The 19,844-nt window shown below is 37.9% G+C and overlaps 1 long non-coding RNA gene across 1 annotated transcript in view; it reads left to right on the forward strand.

The window, feature by feature from the left end:
• The window catches only part of LOC129681059 (uncharacterized), a 43,709-nt gene extending 24,331 nt beyond the window's left edge, over positions 1-19,378 (forward strand). The window contains exons 2-5 of the long non-coding RNA XR_008720764.1: positions 9,771-9,831; positions 11,541-11,624; positions 17,935-17,976; positions 18,932-19,378. This is a non-coding gene — a long non-coding RNA (uncharacterized LOC129681059). The remainder of the gene's footprint in view (positions 1-9,770; positions 9,832-11,540; positions 11,625-17,934; positions 17,977-18,931) is intronic.
• Positions 19,379-19,844: the final 466 nt, after the last annotated feature.

Genomic DNA, 19,844 nt, shown 5'->3' on the forward strand with positions numbered 1-19,844 from the left:
GTTGTTGCATTTTCTTTAGTAACAAAAGGATAATGTTTGCTGTGTGTTTTTAAATCTGTTCTCCTTCAGGAACTATTCTACTTAGAATTGTAATTAAAAAGAACATATACTTATGTGTATCATTACAAAACAAGGAAGAGTGTTTGGGTGATGACAAAAGAAGATAGCAGAACAAATTATAGAAAACACATAAAAAAACCCCACCAAAATGCAAATTCAAATGAAATGAATACTAATCAATTTAGTAAGTAAGAAAGTGTTCTACATAATTTGAGTGTAAAGCTAGTGTGTCCTGATCGGCCTACCCACCATGGGACATTTTATGCACTCTTGTCCCTGCCAGCCACCAACACTGACCCCCATCCTAGCTGATACTGGCACAGATACCACCGGGTGAGTAATATTGTCACAATGTCAGGTTTACACTGGCATCTCACCACTTTAAAGATGTCCCTCTGTTCTCCCTCAAGGCCCTACTCCACGCAAAGAGATAATTACACCTTGAGTCCTTCATTTAATTTATGACTACATTTCAGGAAGCATAAAGGATTCACTATGTGGTGAATCCAGATATATAATAAAGCCTCAAACAATACTGTGATGTGCTGTTCTTTCAAATCAAGCTTTAGGTATGGTTTAAAGTTGCACATATCTCTCTGTTTTTGACAGTGCTTTCCGCCTCACTTGGCTTAGTGAATTATCCCAGGAGAAAGAAAGCATTTTCTTTTCCTAAAGAACTTTGAATCTTTGGAGAAGAGTCCCCTTTCTTGGCTTTTCCTCTAACTTGAATTCGGTATTTAAAACCTATTTTGAAATTCATTGCACAGTGTCTCCTAAATTGAAGAACATGTCCTCCAGATGGGTTTTGATACCAACTTCTTAAATCTAGATGAGCAATTCCAATTGAGATGAAAATTATATCAGCTTAAGATGGTTCAGCTAGCAGTGTAAAGAATATCAGCTTTTATCATATAATAATTGTAAAAACTTAAAAAAAATCTATAGATTTAAAAAATTATTGTGGGTACATAAAGGGAAGCTTAGGCCATTTTTATTTCCGCAACAGCTTCCAAATACATCTCATTCCTCTGTGGTCACTGTGCCTTTTCCATTTTAAAATATGAACCATTTCTCAAAATTACTAAGGACCCCATGCACTGTCAGGGCACAGTGATGATCCCCTTTAATCCTGGGTGCATCCTTTGCATAGCTACAGATGCCTCCAAATTACCTATTTCAAGCAGCAAACCAACATCAGTTTCTACTTGAAACTCATCTGTATGTAAATCCTGTTATCTGGTAGAGGAGCAATTACTGATGAGGGACATGACTTCCCTGATGTATGTGCTACCTTCAAAACAAAATCTTTTAGTACACATTTAAAAATGAAAAACGCTCCTGGTTTCTCTGAGTAATTATATAACATTTCTATATACTAAGCATCATGTATCAAACATGCTAGTATTATTTCAGTTGTTTTCTTGGTGGGGGGAGAAAAGGAAGCTCCTGGTTTCATTACCATCCAGCTCACATAATATTAGCTATGAGCAAGATTTATTTGTTTCTTTCTTTTTTTTCTTTGGTTTTTTGAAATCAGCTCTTGCTATATAGCCTAGACTCTCCTCAAACTGGCATCTTCAGAGTATTCTTCAGAATATTAGGCTTGAAAGTGCACCCAGCACCACAACTGGCTAAGACATTTGAAGGTGCTATCTGTGGATCACATTCCTATTTTGTTACAGTAGAGAAACTTGCTCTATTTCTGGTTTTCGGTGCCAAGTTTGTGGGAATATGGATGAAGACAACTTCTTTCTATCTACATAACATCCCAATGCTGATTATGTCTATGTCTACTTCTAATTATGGTTTATTGTACATAATGCTTCCTACTTAGTTTTCTTGGTCGAAAGCTAAGACTTCTCTGAAACTTGGTGACTGAGAAATTTCAAACCTCCCTGAGAACATGCACAATTGTCGTACAACACTTAAAAAAAATCAATCATTTTCTATTTTTTATTTTAAAAGGGGAATTGGAGAAGAATACAGTTATTTTCATTTTAATCAAACAAGACACTAATTTTAGCCACTTCTGCTTTGTGAAACATGTAATGAAATTGATAATAACAATCATCATCATCATCATCATCATCATCACTACAGAGAGCTTGGAACTTCTCTTCCTTCTTTCTGTTTCATTGGAAACATTTTCCCCATCAGTAGTGAAAAGAATGGAATCTTTAGAAGCTAAAACAACACATTTTCTCACATAAAGCCTGATGAGAAAAATGGAGAACCCCATTATTCAGGTACCTTTGGTAATAGAAAGGTCATAAATAACAAAGACTGATTTGGGTTTTGGCTTTTAGTACTATTTAGCCTTTTTCAGGTGCAATGACTTGAAACTCCTACTTTCTCTGTTAACTGTGCCTCAATGGATACTAGTGATGTGCCTCTGTTCTAGAAAATAGATATATTTATGAGCAGATAAGAAGAATTCTTGACCCTATTTCTCCTGAAGATCATGTGCAGGCAGCAGAAAGAAAAAAAGTGTGTGTGTGTGTGTGTGTGTGTGTGTGTGTGTGAGAGAGAGAGAGAGAGAGAGAGAGCGAGAGAGAATGTGTGTTGTGGTAGTGGTGGTTATCATATGAGAAATATGAAATAAAATTAATACTAGTATAATGATAATCTATAGGTCTTATTTGAAGCCAATTAAGATGCGTCAGTATAGAAACAGTGAAATAGGAAAACCTTGGGTCCTATGAACCACAAGTATTTTTTTTAACTTTTTAAAAAATTTTTTCATTAATTACACTTTATTCATTTTGTATCCCCCCATAAGCCCCTCTCTCCTCCCCTCCCGATCCCACCCTCCCTCCCCTTTCTGCATGCATGCCCCTCCCCAAGTCCACTGATAGGGGAGGTTCTCCTCTCCTTTCTGATCTTAGTCTATCAGTTCTCATCAAAAGTGGCTGCATTGTCCTCTTCTGTAAGAGGAGTAAGGCTGCTCCCCACTCAGGAGCAGAGGGCCTCTGAAAGCCAGAAAAAGAAAACAGGAAACAAACTAGGAACCTACCACAGAGGGCCTCTGAAAGCCTCTGCCCTGCAGACTATCAAAGCAGATGCTGCGCCTGATGGCCAACTGTCAGACAGAGTGAATGGAATTTTATGTAAGAAGTGGGAAATGGTAAGAGCTGGAGAGGGCAGGAACTCCACAAGCAGAGCAACAGAACAAGATAATTTGAACACAGGGAACTTCCCAGAGACTCATACTCCAAAGAAGGACTATTCATGGAGATAACCTAGAACCCCTTCACAGATGTAGCCCATGGCAGGTCAGTGTCCAAGTGGGTTACCTAGTAATGGGAACCACAAGTTTTTATGTTAGTACCTTTCTCTTTCAGGGTTGGCTCTCCTGTGCTGCCAGGACTAGGATTCCATTCTGAAGAGCTGTAGTCATCAGCACCTGCTAGTCAGCAGTGTCCAGATTGTCTTCGGAGAATCCCTCACCTTATTGCACCATACTTTGTGGCTTATTTCTAGCCTATAGGATACCACAGAAATGGCTGTTTGTGCATTCAAGTAAGAGATGCCCTGGGTTACTTGTTGCTATTCTTGGATAACCCTCCCTAGAGGAACCTAGCTGCCATACTCTGTAGATGTACGTCTGGCGAGGAACCTGGACCTCGTATCAACAGCCATTTACCACATGTTCAGATGACCCGCCCACAAACATGTTGACTACAAGCTCATCAGAACCCTAAATCTATAAATGTTCCTGGGCTTCTGGCACTTACAAATCATGTAATAGACTATCACTGTGCTGTTTTAAAGTGCTAGTGGCTGGGAATAGATTATTGCATTACAAAAGACAAATGATTGACCTTGTCTCAGAGATTACAGTGCTGTGAGAGCCCTCTTGTTAGAGCGAAGGTGCATACAAGCCAGTTCCATAAAAGAGGCACCAGGATCCACAGCATGTAGGAGTGCGTTCACCTAGTTTATGGTGAGCCTATGGATATTTATCTAATACCAAGGTGCTTAAAAGGATTGATAGATTTGGTACCTGATTAAGCCCTCATGTCAATCCCTCTATCTTTGGAATAATAGCTATTAAATTTACAGCTCATCCTGTAAGTAAGAACAGTCCAAACACACACACACACACACACACACACACACACACACACACACAAAAAAAAAAAAAAAAAAAAAAAAACCTCAATAACTGAAAGGTGACAGTATTTCCCCCCATCCCCACCCCAGAAAGGCCAGATAGATTATGGGAGATAATGATACACTTCTGAAAATTTACAAGAGTAGCCAACATTTCCTAGGGATCTAAGCAGAAGACGGAGCAGAGAGAAGATGCAGACAGAGGTGGTGTGTGACTTTAGGAAATGATGTTTATGGGTACAAAACTGCTGGTGCACATATGAACTCACAGACTGTGACGACAGGCAACACACAAGCTTAAGCCAGACAAAACTCCCAGCATAGAGCATGGAAGACAGGCACCCCTGACGGAGGAGTTCTTGGTGTTAGATCGATGCCGGAAGAGGGAAAGTCAGTTTTCTTCAATGGAGTAACAATCTGGTACATCAACCTCATTCTAAGGCAGGCCTCACGACCATGAGTAGTTGGCTAATATAAAATGAATTGATGTTTTTGTGTTGTTAATTTGTTTTTGTTTTTAAAGCGAGAAAAATACAAGATTGGGTTGGTAGGGATGTAGGGGAGGATGTGTGAGGAGTTGAGGGAAGGAGTCAATATGAACCAAATACATTGTATGAAATTTTCAAATAATAAGTCTGTTTTTTTTTTTTTTTAAAGAAATCTTAGTTGGAGCAATTCTTTACCTAAAAATTGAGTATCCACTGAAGAACATTAGAATTGTCGTCTTTGGTTTTTGAGAGTCATGAGAGATGGTCTCTATTTCTTAAGAAAATGGAAGGGAATGTCGTAAGTGCACAGACGTTCTTCCATCACTTGGAGCTCATGTCTCAGCATCTCCCACAAGCAGGTCTTCTCTTTCATTGATTGCATCATTAAAGAAATCCATTACACCAGTTCCAGAAACCTTTGCTCAGGGCTAACAAATTTCGTAAGTGGAACCAAGCAGTTAATAATATTATGGCTACAACCATATTTTCACAATCTCTCAAAGCATTCTTTGCTGAGATTAGTCGTGATTTACCTTCTATCAGCCTCCGGCCTTGCAGAAGTCAAGGAGGTGAAGGGTGTATTCTTCTGCAGGAGTTAAAACCACTCTGACATAACATTCTATCCTATATTTAATACAACAAGCCTGTCATTTGTCAAATAGTTCTCATTTTCTGGCTTTAATATATCTTGAGTATGAACTCAGAGAGTAAAAATTCACTTGTTATAGCATGTAATGACAGAAGAAAGGTGCTTTTTATTTCTATTATTTTACTTCAACAGTCTAGCAAACAATCCTCTAACTTCACAGTTGGCCAGCACATATTTAACTTTTCTTTCTCAAAACATTTGTCTCGGTGGAACTATTTGTCAGTCAGGATGAGAGAGAGTTTTCTTTTAAAACAAAAAGTTATGTAGAAATGTTTTCAAAAGTCTCAAATAGAAAAGAGTTTGCTTACTGCAGGATGGATCTGTAAGGTTCTTGACTAGGAGTTTGTTTAACCCAGGGGGCATCAGTGTCCATCACAACTCCACAGATGTGGCTTTCCAGAGACTATTCGGTGTAGTCATAGAATGTACTGAGAGAAGGGAAGAAGGAGACATTGGATACTCGCTTTGTCTAAATTTACCTATAGCGCCAATACTTCTGGAAAACAAAACACGATATTCTTTTGCTTAAAAACCAGGTTTTTAAGTCGAGGCTGTTTCCTTGGTGACATGACAGGGCATCAGTAGTAACCAGAGCTTAGCTGCTTGAAGTGCTAAAATGTTTGGAGGTGAAAATTCCAGTAACACACACACACACACACCCACACCCACACCCCTCCCCCACAAATATGAAATAGGAATATGGTAAGAATTGGAATACTGAAGTCTCATGCCTAAGGGTCACTGACCAGGGCTTGTCCTGGTGGACTAGCAAGGGGGCACATGTGTGTATTTCTTGGCCCTTTGTCTTAAATCATTGAAACACTGGAGATGATGTCCTACGGAGACATCAACTTGGTGGGAAATTTGAGTACTGGTACCCTGTGATCACTAGGGTTGAATTAAAGATTGTTGATATCCTAGATTCAGAGGATTAGAGATAAATGTCCTCAAGGTATAGTTAATCACCTTCTAGTGGGGTTACTCTGCTATTACTTAATCCTTTTACACTTTGTTACAGTAATGCCTACGGGTTCATCCTCCACCCCACGCCTGTGGATTTATATGTTTAATACTGATGGAAAAGTCGATTTTATTGTCCTCTTTGATGTGACTTTATCTTCTTCCCTCTAGTAGCTGAGCTTCTGTTTTGGTCTTTGATTTTAAACACATATTCTTAAACACATATTTCTTGTTTTATTTTGTAGTGTTCTAATCTTTAGTTTAAAGCCTTCTCAGTTTCCTGTTTTCTAAAATAATAGGATCCATCATTTTTTTTTGTCACTTCTCCAGGCTCTACCTTTCTGCTACCTTTTTTTTTTCCTTTTTTTTTTTCTGGCTTTTGTGGATGGGTAAGTGTCTCCCAAAGGCCCACATGATAAACGCGCTGTCACAACCATGGAGGTCTTCTGGGAAGTTGTGGAACTGTTAGGATATGACGGTCAGAAGGAGGAATGAGGAAATTATGTCATCAGAAGCATACCCTTGAGGAGATACTGAGATTCTGACCTTCCTGTTCTCCTTCCTGTCACCAGGAAATCAGCAGTGTTGTTTTCTTCTGTATTTACAGACTTGCTTTTCTCATCACAGACCCTGAGCAATGAGGCATCTGAATGTTTGAGCCAACACAAATATTCCACCTTTACATTGATTATTTCAAGTGTTTTTCCATAGCAACAGAAAACGGAGTAAACATTTGTTGCAGAATTGTGGTAATTCTACTGTTATGGAACCTGTCACTGTATTTATCAGGGCACATATTGCATTTATTCTGTGTTCCTCATGCTGACATAGATCCTAACACTGAACAAGCATTCAGCATTTAACTTTAAAAATATTTTTAATTTATTCTTTGAGACTATATTTTGATCATATTCATTCCCCTCTCCAATTCCTCTCAGTTCCTCTCCTACCTCTCTACCCACCACGTTATCTTTCTCTTTTAAACAACAACAACAGCAGCAACAACAAAGAGAAAGGCCAGGTTGTGTTGTCTAAGCACGACTGCTCAAGAGGACTTCCTTGGTGGATATATCAAGCGCCATTCCACTGAAGAACACTGACTTAGTAACTGAATGGGAAACTTTTTCCAAGTAAGTTTGTCACTTCAGAAGAACATTTCTATCTCATATGTAATGAGCTGGATAAATCCATCAAAATATCAGAAAACATAATATCCTTTGTTAAGGACATGAAAACTATTCTTCAGACTACCCAAGAAGTCTACTTGAAGATTGTATTCATGGGTCTACAGGGTGATGAATAGATAGCTGGGTTCACATTCATTTTCCTTATCATGCTTTCATCTTCTGGCTTCGATCATTAGTAATATAGTTTCCATATCACCGTCTTTTTTTTTTCTGCCAGCATCTAGAAAAGTCAACCTTCTTATCTAGGCTATTAGTCATTCCTAGGTGTTTCAAATTCCACCATTAGATGGTGAATAGCATAGTGGGTTTTCAGCTATTGAACGCGGAGAAGGAAGCAGCAGAAACCACCAGGATTGCAGCATCAGTAAGATGGTGTTTCTTCATTATTGCACTTACTCACTCAGCATTTGCTTAGGAACATACGATGCTGACTAGCAAAAGAGCCGACTATAAGTGGATCAAAGCAGATACTGAGACTCACACCTTCGGCAGAGTGCAGGGAATCATATGAAAGAAGGGGAGTTAATATGACCTGGAGAGGACAGGAGCTCCACAAGGACCAAATATATCTGCGCACAGGAGTCTTTCATGAGACTGTTTCTCCAACCAAGGACCATGTATGGATATAGCCTAGAACCTCTGCTCGCATGTAGCCCATGGTAGCTCAGTATCCAAGTGGATACCCTAGTAAGGGGAACAGGGACTATTTCTGACATGAATTCAATGGTGGGCTCTTTGACCCCCCTCCTGAGGGAGGAGCAGCCCTGCTAGGCCACAGAGGAGGACTTTGCATCCAGTCCTGAATATACCTGATAAACCAGGGTCAGATGAAAGGGGAGGAGGTCCTCCCCTATCAGTGTACTTGGAAAGGGGCAGGGAGGAGATGAGGGAGGGAGGGTGGGATTGGGAGGGAATGAGGGAGTAGGATACAGCTTGGATACAAAGTTAATAAACTGTAACTAATATTAAAAAATAAATTAAAAAAGAGCTGACTATCACATGCCTAAATTCACATCCTTATAAGTAGCTACATTTTTGTCTTTTTTTTGTGTGTGTTAAAAAGTGTCTCGCAGTCTACCTTCTACATGTAGAAGATTTATTTGTAGCTTTGGCCTTCAAGCTATAGGGGTTTTGCTTTGTTTTCTGCAACCATTGTGAGTGCCATGCTTGGGTTAACCTTAGTAACATTATTGTCATTTTTCCCTGAAAGTCTGAAGAAAAATCTAATGGAGATGAGAGTTTCTAAGAGTTCAATGGTGGTATAAAATAATGTCCTTTGAGAAACATTGTTATCAGTGTAAGAATGAATAACTAAGAAGACTTAGGGCAGGGGCACATAGTTGTAATCCCAACAGTTGGGAGGCTGAAGCAGAAGAATCTTCATTTAAAGGTTAGACTAGACCACACTGCAGCATGAAAACAACTCATCTCAACAAATCAATACAACCAAGTTAAAAAAGAAGACAATTGCTTCACGTCCAACCCACAACTTTGTTAGGAAAGTGGATCCGGTTTGCACTCAAGTGTACTTACTGTTCACTCAACAACTTGTAGATGGTATCATTACCACCATTACCACCAGACAGTACCATGACCTCTTCAGTAGGTTCTGCTTTTCAGTTTCTCCTTTGTGTCTTTTCTCCGTGAAGTACTAATACTACATGCCCCACCAGCAGGCGGTATGTGGGAATAAGATTCTCTGAGGCTCTATCCTTTTGAGCATCATTAGATCACCTCCCTCACATCTGTGTTCTCTGGCCTAGACACTTCTACAAGTTCTAGAAAGATACTTTGCATTTTCTCTCAAATTTGGGAAAAACTTATTTTGAAAGAACATCTTGCCTTCACAACCCTTGAGGCTGTCTGCTTCTCTTTCTAGCAACATGAGGCAAAAGGCGTGACTTAAAAGCAGAATGGTAGCGGCTGTTTAGAATTCTATGTTAAATTTATAGAGTGCGTCATCTGCACCCTTCTTGGTTGATGACCAATTGTTGTGTTCCGGAGTTCCATGTGACAGCGTGGGAACTGACTTAGAAAAATAATAAGCCCAAATCATATTTCTGTCTACTGTGTTTTAAATGCCCACACAAGTACAGTGCCTCCTTCAGCCATTTAACAGTTATACTTCTGATTCATCCTAATTTTGGTAAGTAATTTTAACCATATGGAAACGAATCAACATTTGCCCCACAGTGTTTGTTTAAAGGCATCCATTAGTTATAAAAGCTTTCAAACGTCAGATGATGAATGATATGAGAATGATTTTCATCATAGGATTTCCTTATTACACTATTGTTTCTTCTCCTGTGACAGTTTGAATCCACCAACTTTGCTTCCTGGGATTTTGGCATTTCAGTTGTCAGCTCATCCTAAGGTAAGCCCTACCACCTCTACAATTTTGCCTTTGGATATTGGACATAATAAAACTTCAGAAATAACAACATAAGAGCCTCAAAGGAGCAGAATGAAAAGTTGAGTTTTTCCAGAAAGTAAAGTGAAGAACTAGCAACCAAAGAAATCTTGAAAGACAGGGCTCCATGGTAAATTAATTTGGTTCCTCAGACATCTTGCAAGGCTATTGAGGCTCCATGGGCTGTTCCTGGACTGGCTGTGGAACTGGATTGAGCCAGTAATTTTTTCCCACTTTCACAGTCTTTATTTGGCTATAATGTAGTGATCAGTATTGATCTTGAAGAGAGCTGGTGTGACAGGCTCAGCTATTTCTTAGTTGGATCAATTCTTAGATATGGGTTCAACCTTAAAATTCTATTCCTCATACAATTATGATCAGACTAATAACCCCCAACAGAACAGTGACAGCATAGTAATAGATTTCTCTCAGTCAATAACACAAAGGAAAGTTTCGGTTTTCAATACTTACCAGATGATTTTTGATATCTATTTAAAAAAGAAATTATTATTAACAAAAGTTTAGAAACTACACTTTTGTTTAAGCTCTAGCTATGAGAAATTTGAGCTCACTCTATCATCTATTATCTGTCTATCATCTATCTATCTATCTATCTATCTATCTATCTATCTATCTATCTACTACCTACCTATCAATTTTCTATCTATTTACCTGCCCACCCACCTACCTACCTATGTTTTCTACCACAGCCTTGTTATCTTCATCTACTCTTCTCTAAGTTTTTACAGATTATAATTTTGCACACTCTTTGTTTATTTCTAGTTTTTGAAACCACTAAATGAAATCTTTAAAATTAATTAAATTCTCATCAGTTCATCACCATTTATTTTATTCATTCTCTAGAATTCATGCTATATCTTTCCATGAAAGTTTCTATGTTTTATTCTATATATTGCTAGTCTTTTTTGTATATAAATCACCTTATACTCATTGTTTTCACCAAATTGTTTTATTAGCAAATTTTAGATTTATTTATTAATTATTTTTAAATATTAGCAAATAAAAGATTTCTTATTCCATGTCCACATGTATGACAGTATACTCTGATGCTAGTCATTTCTTCTATTACTTTTTTCTTCCTTCTTTTCTTTTTTTCTGCAATATTAGTAGGCTCTATTATATACTCATGTTGTTTACTTATTTCTCTAAATTATATACATGAAAAATGTGATACTTGTTTTTTTTCACAAATATAATGCTTTTATATTTGCTTATGTAGCACAATCTTAACATGAAAGAGTAAAGAGCTGCTTATTATTCTACCCACTTTTCACTTTGTTGACAATTTGTTTCTCTTACAATGTTGTAAAAAAATTTTATGCACATGGCATGAAAATATTTCTAACAGATGACAGGAAATGTATTTTGAAAATCCTCACATATCTTAATTTGACCTTTAATTTCTATTTTATCCAGCTATGTATAAAAAAGTTGCTATTTTTGTACAATATCTTCAAATCCTGGAAGTACAAGACTTTAATTTGCCAGTCTAGGAATATGAAATAATATAGTGGATTATTTTAATTTATACTATGACCAGTATGTTTCCTGTGGTTGTTTGCTACTGGATTTCTCTTTTCTGAAAATGTTGTTCATATTCTTTGCTAATTTTTCATCTTTTATTGCTTAAATTTGACCCTATTGATTCATAGACTCCATTCCATCGTAAAGACCTCAGCCTTGACATCAAGCACAATTTATTTGTCTGTGCTTTTCCATATTTGCTATTTGCTAATGTAAGTATACTTACAGTTTATTTCCCTCATATAAAAAGCCCTGTACTTATTTAGGATTAAAGAAAGCATGTATCACAATATTAATATATTTAACTGTCATAAAGTTAAGGTTTCTAGAAACTTCATCAATCCTTAATAACTGCCACTTAAATTTCACTGGAGTTCTCAATGATTTTTAATTCTTTTCATATAATGTATTTCAGTCATATTCTTTCCTCCTCCTCTGGAAAAATATGCACATAGATGTCATACATATTGTTTTAACAAATAGTTGCATTGAACCATAGACAATTTTCTCTCTTTCACTTCCTCATCATTGTTTTTTCCATGTGATCTTTTTAAAAAGTCAAGTTAATAATATCAATTGTGTGCTTCAATAGTTTTCTTCACACTGAATGATTTAATAAGACCTTTTAAATTAAATTCGATATGTTAAGTATTTTATTACATTATTATATCATATTATACCTGATCACACATATTCTATTTTGTTTATAACAGTTAATTCTAAAATAAAATGTATCCATTTAATAGCAGAGTTTAATGAATTTTGAATAATTAAATATTCATATAACAATCAACAAAAGCATGACTTAGAACCTTTTTTTAGCTCCACTCATCCCCTTCTTCCCGTTTCAGTCCTTCTGCTTGTGAGTGGATGTGTTTCATTTTGGTTTGAATTTACTTCTTCTCATGAAGAGTGATGCTGTGCGTGGTGCAGGCATCTCTTAGATAATTGGACATTTTTTTGTGAAAGATCAATTCAAATATTTTGCTCAATTTCAAATTGGGCCATTTGCCCTCTTACTACTAATGTTCTGTGTTCAAGTTCAGGCTCAACACATACACTAAGAATGTTTTTCTAATTAATGTAAATTGTTTTGTTGTTGCTTTAAAGTATGGAGTCCATTAGGTACAGAAGTTAACAACTTTTATGAAATCTTGTTAATCATTTCTCTTTATGGTTGGTGCTTTTCATATTTATTGTATTAACTTTTTATCTACAAGCTATGAAAACTATCCTGTATGTTTCCTCCTAAAAATATTTTATTCCTAGTGTTTACTCTTAGTCCAATCAGTGAGCAATTTTGAATTAGCTTCTCAAGCATAATGTGAGTTAAAAGGTGAGTGTTTTTCTATATGTACACCATAATTTATTCAAAGCATTTTCTTCATTGATTTTCTTTGGCATTTATGTCAGAAACAAATTGACCATGTACATGTGTTTGGCAACTTCTAAACTGTATTCTTCTGTTTTGATCTATGTATATGCTTAACCTTGTTCCAAATTCTCTTACTATCTGTGTTTTTGTTGAAAGACATGTAAAAAGTCATGTAAGTTTTTCAAATCTAGTCTCCTTACTTCAAAATTAACAAAAATTTTAGAATAAGCATGTTAATTAGTAGAAAATAATCTGCTGAATTCTGGTCTGCACAGATTTGAATGTCTAGACCTATTCCAAAGATCCAAGTCTACTTTCTTTTTTTCAATTAAATCTTTATTTTTTATATTAATTATAGTTTATTTACTTTGTATCCCAGCTGTGGCCCTCTCCCTCATTCTCTCCCAATCCCACTCTCCCTCCCTCATCTCCTCCCTGCCCTTCTCTAAGTCCACTGGTAGGGGAGGATAAGCTAGGGTCAGATCGAAGCCTACTTTCTTGAAAGAATTGGCCATTTCAATCTTCATTTGTAGTAACCTCACTTGTTAGGCATCCTTTGCTTCTCTCAAAAACTCTGCCTAGGCAATAAATAAATAAGTAAATAAATCTTAAAAACAAAAAAGAAATGCTCAATGTCCTTAGTCATCAGGAAAATGCAAATCAAAACAATTCAACCCTGAGATTTCACTGAAGTTCTCAAAAAAAAAAAAAAAAAAAAAAAGCTCAAAAGGTTTTAAGCACACAATCCTCAAAAATTATTTAGTGACTATTTCTCTGAAAAATATTTTCTATAATATTCTTTATTGGTTTATATGGAGTTATTTACTGAAGCTCATTTTCCAGCTCATTGCTGCGCATCGGAAAACAATTAATTTTTCCATGTTCACTTATATCCTACAACTGTATTAAATTCTGTTTTTAGCTCCAATTTCTTTTTGATTAGATTCTTTAGGATTTTCTATATGAGCAATCATGATGTCTACAACTATAGATAGGAATATTTTCTGATTGCTATCTGTATTCCTTTAACATATTTTATTTGCCTTTTATCCTTCTATTTTTACAATTTGCTTTTCCATATATTTGTAATGGAAGCATGAGTAAATGTTAAATTTTGTCGTTTTTAAACTTTAACTGGCATGATCTGGTAGCTTTTCTTTTTTATTTAATTTTTTCAAGCAATGTATTTTGATCACATCCCTTCCCTTCCCAAGCTCCTCCCATACGCTCCTCATCTCCATAACTATCCACTTTATGATACTCTCCCTCAAAAAACCAAACCAAACAAACAAAAGAGACCTACCAAGACAAAAACCGTCAAAATAACGCAAAACACACACAGAAAACATATCGATCAGTTTGCGCGGGCCAGCTTCTGGGCATGGGGCCTGCACTGGAGTATGATTGATATCTATCCAGTGAGATATATTGGAGACAACTTATTTCCCCTCCCAGCAGCTATCAATTGCAAATAGCTCTTTGATGAGGGCTTCTCAATGCTAAAGCTTTCTTCGGTCTATTAACATGAAAACTTATATTGATTTTTTTTTCCTTTTAAAATGAAAACTTAGCATATACAAGCCAAACCTCATTTAAGCATGGTATAATATTCTGTTATTTATTGGCCATGTATTTTTTTTTAATTTCTTCTGAAGCTGATTTTTTTAAGAACTTAAGCATCTATATTAGTTTTCTATAGGAATATTCACAAAATTTCACTAACTTAGCTGGTCAATAACTATTTCGTAATTTTGTGAGACCTGAATTTATTATGACATGGCTGAATTATCTGGGTTTCAAGGGCTGAAAGCCAAGTTTCAACTAGATTGCATTTTTGACTAGAGACACAAGAGAAAATCAGTCTCAGAATTCATTCAGGTTGTTGGCAGAATTTATTCTCTTATGTTTGGAGTGCTGAGTTCCTCTTTTCCTTGCTGGCTGTCACTGTGGGGCTGCTCTTGGTAATTAGAGGCCACCTTTCTTCCTTTTCATATGGTCCGCACAATCAACTGGCTCGCTGTGCCATATCATACCCTATTTTGAAAAATCTGAACACTTTTTTCCCTCAGCAGGGGGAATTTTCTACTTTTGCACGTGCATATGATTTGACCAGATTCACCTAACTATGCTTCTTCTTTAAGAATAACTTTACCTGTAAGTTATCCTAGCCACTGGGGTGAAACCTGCCATATTGAAGATCACAGGCATCAGGCAAGGCAGACCATGTCCCAGAGGGGTCAAGATGCTTGAGTCTAGTTTCCAATCAGCCTGTGACAGGATGCCATCTGGCCCTTAAAGATTCAAGCCTTTGCCAAAGCACAACCCATTCTCTCTCGCACCCAAGGATTCCAAGAGTTTCACCCTATTATAACATTGGCTCTAATCCAGAGGCTCATCTAAAGCTCACTAGCTCCCAAGTCCAAATCCCAAATCAGAGAACCATCAGCAAGTGGCAAGCTGCTGCCCTTCTTGCATCAAGCAAGCTGAAAGATACAAAGCTACCAGGCGGACCACTTCAAGACAGCAACTCACATGGTGGTCACAAGTTTGAGTCCTTGAAGCTTCATTTGTCGTGGTAACAAAGTAAGATCAACATCCAAGCAGGAGCCACCAATAAGTGTAGGCACAGTTTGATCTGTATGCAAAATGAGAAATACGAACTGAAATTTTCATTTTATTCATCGTGTTTTGGTCTTGAGACAAGTCAAGTTATGCCTCCAACTTGCTATGTAGCGTTGAGGAGCATCTTCTGCATCTACCTTCCAAGCACTGGAGTTGCACTCCTGCAGCTTTGGCCCTGGCTCATGCAGTACTGGCGATCAACCCAGGGCCTCAAGCAAGCTACACATAGCACTCCGAGGTCGGAGCCATATTCAGGGCTCTATTTTCACACCACTGACTTCTGACTTCCTATTTACTATTGCCTTCACTCCCCTTGCTCTGAGTGTACTCGATTACCATCTCTAGTTTCTAACATAGGATAAGACCATTGATTTAAAATGTCCTTTGTTTATTAGAACTCTATTTTTTTAATACACCTAGAAAGAAAAAATCTCAACTTCATATGGAATAACAAGAAACCCAGAATTGCTAAAACAATCCTCTACAATAAATGTCTATATGCATGTCTACAATGCAAATAGATCCATACTTATCACCCTGCACAAAACTAAAGTCCAAGTGGATCAAAGACCTCAACATAAAACCAGACACATGAAATCAGTTAGAAGAAAAAGTGGGGAAGACCCTAGAACTCATTGGTACAGGGGACAACTTCCTGAACAGAACAGACTCTAAGAGCAACAATCAATAAATGGGACCTCATGAAACTGAAAAGCTTCTGTAAAGCAAAGGACACCATCATCATAACAAAGCAACTGCCTACAGATTGGGAAAGAATCTTCACTAACCCTTTATCTGACAGAGGGCTAATATCCAGTATATATAAAGAACTAAAGAAGCTGAAAAGCAGCAAACCAAGTAATCCACTTAAAAAATGGGGAACAGAGCTAAAGAGAGAATTCTCTGTAGAGGAATATCGAATGGCAGAGAAGCATTTAAAGAAATGCTCAACCTCACTAGCCATCAGGGAAATGCAAATCAAAACGACCCTGAGATTTCACCTTACACCTATCAGAATGGCCAAAATAAATTTTCATTTTTTATATTAATTACAGTTTATTTACTTCGTATCCTAGCTGTAACCCCCTCCTTCATTCCCTCCCAATACTACCTTCCCTCCCTCATCTCCTCCCTGCCCCTCTCTAAGTCCACTTATGGGGGAGGACCTCCTTCCCTTTCATCTGACCCTAGCTTATCAGGTGTCTTCAGGACTGGCTACAATGTCCTCCTCCGTGGCCTAGCAAGGCTGCTCCTCCCTCTTGGTGAGGGGGAGGTAAAAGAGCCAGCCACTGAGTTCATAAAACTCTATGTTTTGCTTTAATTCCACTCTAAGATATTGATGTATTATGCTTTTTGTTGATTTAAAATGGTTTCTAATTTTTGTGTGTGATTTCTTCCTTGGTCCATGGGTTACTTAATAAAAAGTCTAGATATGTGGGGCATTTTTTAGCTATGTTATTTTAATCACTTGCAGTTCAGGGAGTATAAAAATTTTGGACTTTCAAAATGAATGAAAGATTTATTTCATAACCTATCCTCTTACAATGTATATTTTATAAGCACATTAGAAGAGTATATATCTTTTTTTTCTCAGTACTGAGCTTTTTATTTATTTATTTTTATTTTTATTTTTAGTTACAATTTGTTAACTCTGTGTCCCAGCTGTATCCCGCTTCCTCATTCCCTCCCCCTCCCCAACTCCCTCCCTGGTCTCCTCCCTGCCCCTTTCCAAGTCCACTGATAGGGGGGGACCTCCTCCCCTTTGATTTGACCCTGTTTTATCGGGTATCTTCAAGGCTGGCTGCAAAGTCCTCCTCTGTGGCCTAACAGGACTGCTCCTCCCCTGGGGGGGGGGGAGGACAAAGAGCCTGCCCTTGAGATCCTGTTAGAAATAGTCCTTGTTCCCCTTGCTTTGGAAAACTACTTGGTTACTGAGCTACCACGGGCCACATCCCAGCAGAAGTTCTATGTTATATCCATAGATGGTCCTTGGTTGAGTGTCAGTCTCAGAAAAGGCCCTGTGCCCGGATATATTTGGTACTTGTAGAGCTCCTATCCTTTCCATATCATACTAACTTCCCTTCTTTCATATGATTCCCTGCACTCTGCCATGGTTTGGTTATGTTAAGCTGTTATGTATATTACCATATATAACTGGCAACTAGGCTAATATGGTTAATGATGTCATTTCATTTTTAAATTTTTTTCTTTGGACCATGAGTTACTCAAAAGATTAAGGGAGACCTTCAGTTATGGACCTTTTTTTTAGAAGTACCATCTTTCCCTGAACAGTGGTAATTCCTGACCAAGATTAAGAAAGCTCTTTGGTGGGATATGAATGGTTGTTTTAAAGTGGCCTAACTACTTAGTACACAGAGGAGAAAGGGATGTTGTTGTTTCTCATTTAAACCCCATTCACAAAATGTAACACAGCATGAGGGGTAATTGCCTTGGGTGAATTTGCAGATGTTGTGGTGGATATTTTTCTATATTCTCTAGTCACTTTTCCTTTCTCTTTCGAACAGCCCTCCTGAGCCTGAGTTTGTTCATCTGAGAACATAAGATTGGTGAGTTTCTCCTTGTCAAAATAGTCTCTGTATCCAACATTCTTACCCTTTAACTGTTGGCCTTAGAACCAAGAGGTCCCATGTCTTGAGTCCTTTGCAGATACCTACCTCCTCAGGAGTTCTTTGAATAAGGTACGAGGCCCCTTGTAGAAAGCTACCTCACTCATTGCATTGCAGATATCTTGGCCCCCTCTTTTTCCCCCCAAAGTTGTCCCGTTAGGACTTAGGGTCCCTTTCCTTTCCATAGAATGTCTCTTTTAATACTTCAGATTTAATGTTGGGGTGTATTTTAAAGAACAGGTCTGGATTTTATCCTGGACCTTGAAAATGAAATGCCTATGTTCTTCTGTAATATGATTTAACCAGCATGCAAGGTCCCAGACCAGGGTCCATGGCCCCTGAACAGTACTTGAAACTGAATACTACTTTATAGATTAATGTGTTCTATAAAACCCTTCCTAAGTGGTTAAATGACCACCATATCCAGGGTTTCATGTCCTTTCCTTGAGATCCCAGATTTTAAGGAGCTCTTTACCGAGTTAATATGAAAGACCTGTACAACACGCCTCGTGACAGCACTTCTCAGGCCATAGATCCCTTCCCCAATAAACACATCTCAGCCCACTGAGGGTCCTATAGGAAAGGTCATTTCTTGGCCCAGATCGTTCATTGAACTCTGAAATGCATTAACCAGTGCTTTATGTGACATCTTTGGGACTGATCGTCAAGGCCATTAATGACAAAAACAAAGGGCTACCCCAGTAAGCAAGACAATCTTTAGAAGGGACATTGTGCAGTGGATTGAGGATGACAGCAAAGAAATAAGTCAACACTCGCTAGAACAGGGCCAAGTGCAGACCTAGAGCAATCCTAAGCCAGATCACTCCTCACTAAAGGAGGAACTCTCCTTATCACCTGGGATTGGGGATTGAGTAATATCTCAAATCTTTCACAGGGTGAGCGACTCCTGAAGACCATCTGAGCCAACATCCACCACGTTGTCTGACTCCCTTGAGTGACGATTCAGAGATTTCCTACCCTGCATCTGTTTCTCTTCTGCCAGTGCAAGCCTTCCCACACTACACTAGTCTTAAGCCTGCCCTCGATCTGTATTTGTTGTACTAGAAGACCCCAGGTGTTCTGAATATCAGTTACTGATACACATACACTCATGAACGCGACATCAAGCCCTATCCGACATGCTCACCACTTTTTTGACATTATCCTTAGAAATTTCCCCGCATATTTTCCTGCTAACACCCAAGAGATTACCGTTTCCCAACTTAGAGATTTCATTCTTGATCTCTTTCTTCAGGGTGATCTCATAGATTTCACTTGGGATGAAGTAACACAGTTTCTGGAACTTCCATAAAACATGCCATTATGTCCCTCCTTACAATAAAAGTGGATCTCAATTCTGGTTGTCTGTGTGATCATTTTTTCTAGTGGTGCTAATAGTCTGACTTCTTTCCAGCGTTCCCAAGTTACTTCCAGTGACCATTTTGCTCCTTAGGCTAACTCTAGGCCTTACGACTCCCCAAAACTTCTTTGACTTCTTGTTACTCAAGGTAGCTTATAAATTCCTAAAAGTCTAAAGCTTTTCTTAAGCAAGTAGCTACTGGTGTTTTCTGTCTCTTCTTCCCAAGTTATAGGGAGAGGAACATGCAGCCACACCCTTTAAATAGATATAACTTAACACAAACTGTTGTTAAAAGGAGATTCTTTAATGCCCATAAATAAAATGGCCTTAGGAATCCCATCAAAATAACCTAATAACTTTTAAAACATGACCGTCCAAGAGCAGCTTACAATGACCTCTCCCTTTGTGACCCAATTCTTTTCCATGTTAAGCTTGACCATCAAGCTCC

This window comes from Psammomys obesus, unplaced genomic scaffold, assembly GCF_907164565.1.
Source record: "Psammomys obesus unplaced genomic scaffold, mPsaObe1.curated_primary_1811, whole genome shotgun sequence".
Taxonomy (NCBI): domain Eukaryota; kingdom Metazoa; phylum Chordata; class Mammalia; order Rodentia; family Muridae; genus Psammomys; species Psammomys obesus.